Consider the following 4,323-nt stretch of genomic DNA (forward strand, 5'->3'; position numbering starts at 1 on the left):
ACTTTTGATCCGTGTGCCCGATTTTCATAAATGAGGTACCGTTGGAATCCTTGGATGAGGCCGAGTTCCGTGCCCCAGATCAAACCCACTCTTGCAGTTCCTCGGAACCGCAATTCTAGTTATTATATCTTCCTATAAGCCCACTTTTTGGCCGAACTACTGCTCCTAGACCGTTTGAGCTATCAGCGTGGTTCGAACTCCAAAAATTCAGGCCCGAACCGGTGTAACTTGCTTGTTGATTTCGTGTCGCTGGCCCTTGTCGTTTTCGCGGTATTCCCGTTTTTCTGCGTTTTTTGGGCCCATTGAAATGAATGGCGGAATGTTCAGAATTCAAATTTCGATTGTGACATCACAGCTCTAATTGCTTAAGCTTGCACCTGGAAGAGTTCTAAGCCACCTGGCAGAGCTCTAATGGGCTGGGCTGGGCTGTCTGTGTATATGAAGGTGTGTGCATGTAACTTTTGACCCGTATGTCCGATTTTCATAAATGAGGTACCGTTGGAATCCTTGGATGAGGCCGAGTTCCATGCCCCTGATCAAACCCACTCTTGCAGTTCCTCGGAACCGCAATTCTAGTTATTATTATTATTTATTATTCCTGTTCACCCACTTTTTGGCCGAACTACTGCTCCTAGACCGTTTGAACTATCGACGCGGTTCGAACTCCAAAAATTCAGGCCCAAACCAGTGTAACTTGCTTGTTGCTTTCGTGTCGCTGGCCCTTGTCGTTTTCGCGGTATTCCCGTTTTTCGGCGTTTTTGGGCCCCATTGAAATCAATGGCGGAATGCTGGGGCTTTATGACATCACAGCACCTCATTACTTGCACCTGGTAGAGCTCTGCTGCTAGAGTTGATTACTTGCACCTGGCAGAGTTCTAAGCCATCTGGCAATGTCTAATGGGCTGGGCTGGGCTGGGCTGTCTGTGTATATGAAGGTGTGTGCATGTAACTTTTGACCAGTATGTCCGATTTTCATGAATGAGGTACCGTTGGAATCCTTGAATGAAGCCCAGTTAAGTGTAAAGGTAATGTAAAAAAAGATGAGACAGCGCGAAGCGCTGTCTCATCTTTTTTTTAAAGCCAAACCATGTTGATACAGGTCATTAAAAAAAATATATATATATTTTCCAAATCCATTCAGCCCAGTTCAATGCCTTGCCAGTACTAAGTGTAAAGGTCATGTAAAAAAAGAGGAGACAGCGCGAAGCGCTGTCTCCTCTTTTTTTTAAAGCCAAACCATGTTCATATAGGTCATTAAAAAAATAAATAAATAAAGTATTTCACCAATCCATTCAGCCCAGTCCTATACCCAGCTAGCTCCATTTGAACTTAGTCATGTGTACAGTTGTATAGATTGTTACATTGAGAAACACACTTTCATACAGATATCATGCATATCCACGCAGCATTACTAATCAAGTTACTCATCGTTGCCCAGCAAGAAGTCCACAATCAATTCAATTGTCTTGCCACGATCTGTGGAGCTTACAGACAACGTTATATATCACTATAGGTTCTGTATGCTATTTAAAGCCCACCTAACGCTGAGTCCCTTCTAGACGGTGTGTTGCAATGCATTCTGGGTGCTGTGCTGTGATTCGACGGCTCGTCACCTGACCCACCAAACAACAACTCTCTGGGATGTGGCAAATATCGCGTAAAAACCTTGTTGCCGGAACAACAGGGAAAAGGCAACAGGATAGCAGCACGAAAGATACACAGGATACACACGGAATTTTGATGGACGTCCTTATCAGTCTATGGTCTAACTTATAAACGTGTCGGGTCAACGTCAACGATAAGTAAGTTAGGCTAACGTAAACGTTAGCTATTTGCTGTTGTCATATGCTAGTGCTATATGCTTTAGGCTACGTGATGGCCATTTATCACACTAATTTTAGGTACTACTTTTACGAGGTCTGTAGTTCTGTCAAAATGTATCTTATCGTTGAACAGACTACAAGGTTATCTTCCTTAGACTTCGTAGATGTAGTTACTACAATTTGGAAGCGAATTTCAAAGTGTAAATATGGTTTTAGTGTGTAAACAGACCAACCGCGATTTTGCAATGAAGTTAATGGAGCCTTTTATGTAGGGCTTCTAGGCTACTTTCACGAAGTCTGTAGTTCTGTCAAAATGTATCTTATCTATGAACAGACTACATGATTATCTTCCTTAGACTTCGTAGATGTAGTTACTACAATTTGGAAGCGAATTTCGAAGTGTAAATATGGTTTTAGTGTGTAAACAGACCAACCGCGATTTTGCAATGAAGTGAATATGGAGCCTTTTATGTAGGACTACTAGGCTACTTTCACGAAGTCTGTAGTTCTGTCAAAATTGATCTTATCTATGAACAGACTACATGGTTATCTTCTTTAGACTTTGTAGATGTAGTTATTACAGTTTGGAAGCGAAATTCGAAGTGCAAATATGGTTTAAATGTGTAAACAAGACGCCTGATGTTTAATATATGTTAATGAATGGGCACAGTATTATTGTGTACAGTAATGGGCTATCAGTAGTATGTAAACAGTTCATGTGTTATGTGATTTACATAAACTAACAACAGAAATGTTAAAAGCTGGTATTGTGTTTCCTGAATTCTTACATTCAGGCATTCAAATGAAATGTAATTAAATAGCATATCAATCATGCAACAATGCAAAAACAATGAAACTAGTGTAGGCCTAATTATATTTAGATAGATAGATAGATAGATAGATACTTTATTGATCCCCAGGGGAAATTCAAGGTCTCAGCAGCATACATACAACACAACACATTCTTTAACAGCAGAAAGAGTAATTAAAGTGTATAATATAAAAACACAACTAAGCAGTAAGGACAGTAGAAGATAAGAATATGCTAAATATACTAAAATACAAATTATACTAACACTTAATACAATATATAAAAATATACTAAAATACAAATTACAAAAATACAAATTATACTAACACTTAATCTAAATCAATTCTAAAAACAGTATCCACATAGTGGTGATTAATAAATCAGAGGCGCTTGCAATGACTGAGGCAGGGACTAAGCCTGTGATTCTCTGTGCATAGTAAGGTAATATTTTACATTAGTAAAGCAGTACTCTGATGTGCATGCTTTCACAAACTTTTGTAAACAATCTTAGCACTTTAAACATTGACTGTTTTGAAGTGCATGTAGGCAATATAGTATAAAAATAATAATTGTGATATCATTAAAATTTGATAGGGGTTGGGAGGAGGGGGTGGGTTCATGTAGGTGGGCCCTATGACCCCAAAGTATGCCTTGACTGGGCCTCAGGTCAAAGAAGTTTGAGAAATGCTGATGTAGACAACAAAGCAGCAAGGAGGCGTCGTGTGATCATTTAAACAAGTTTTATGACGAGGTCGATGAGGGTGGGAAAAATCGTACATTTCTGTGCAAACTTTGCCCGCACTTCAGTCACATTGTCTTTTAAGAAAATGCAGTCCTTTTTTCGGTTCCAGCAGCCAACAACCTCAGAACTGACCCTTCAGGCCTCTCAGGAGGCGCTGGCCTTTAACCGCAGCCAGAAGAGAGTCAGCAGAAATTTGATTGCCTTTAAAAAATCTGACTTCTTAAAAAATCTTAAACTGGCTGCATTACGTGATTATTTCTGAGATTCTGATACGTTTTTAACCATGACCTATACACAGTTCTGGTTTGAAAATGTATCTCTTAAAATAATCACTTTATGCAGTCAGCTTAAGATGGCTTACTAGCAACTAACTAATTACCCTAGCAACAACCTAGAAACCACCCCTGTAATGTCAACCTAGCGACCACCATAGCAACCAGCATAGCAACCATGTTATTTATGCGTTTTAGCTTATTGGATGTTGCGTTAATGCAGACAACTTTTGATCCGTGTGCCCGATTTTCATAAATGAGGTACCGTTGGAATCCTTGGATGAGGCCGAGTTCCGTGCCACTGATCAAACCCACTCTTGCAGTTCCTCGGAACCGCAATTCTAGTTAAGATTGCCTCTCATGTTCTAACTTCTAGCATATCCATTATGTGATCTATATAATTTATCCATATCTACTTGCAACTTTCCAGTCATGTGGAAGTGTGCTAGATTAACACCTTTGTACAAAAGTGGTGATCCACTTGATCCTAACAATTACAGACCAATCTCAATTATTAGTAATGTAGTAAAAGTATTTGAAAACAAATATATTCAAGAGACTGTTTAAATATATTGAGTTTTCTATTCTTTCTCCAAACCAATCAGGATTTAGGCCCAATTATTCCACCACTACTGCTCTCACTAAATTTGTTAATGATGTTACATCGTCTTTGGA

Source organism: Alosa pseudoharengus, unplaced genomic scaffold (genome assembly GCF_046254945.1).
Source record: "Alosa pseudoharengus isolate Yale_2024_CS ecotype anadromous, Long Island Sound unplaced genomic scaffold, YU_APseudo_1.1 YU_APseudo_1.1_scf_3, whole genome shotgun sequence".
Classification (NCBI taxonomy): Eukaryota; Metazoa; Chordata; class Actinopteri; order Clupeiformes; family Clupeidae; genus Alosa; species Alosa pseudoharengus.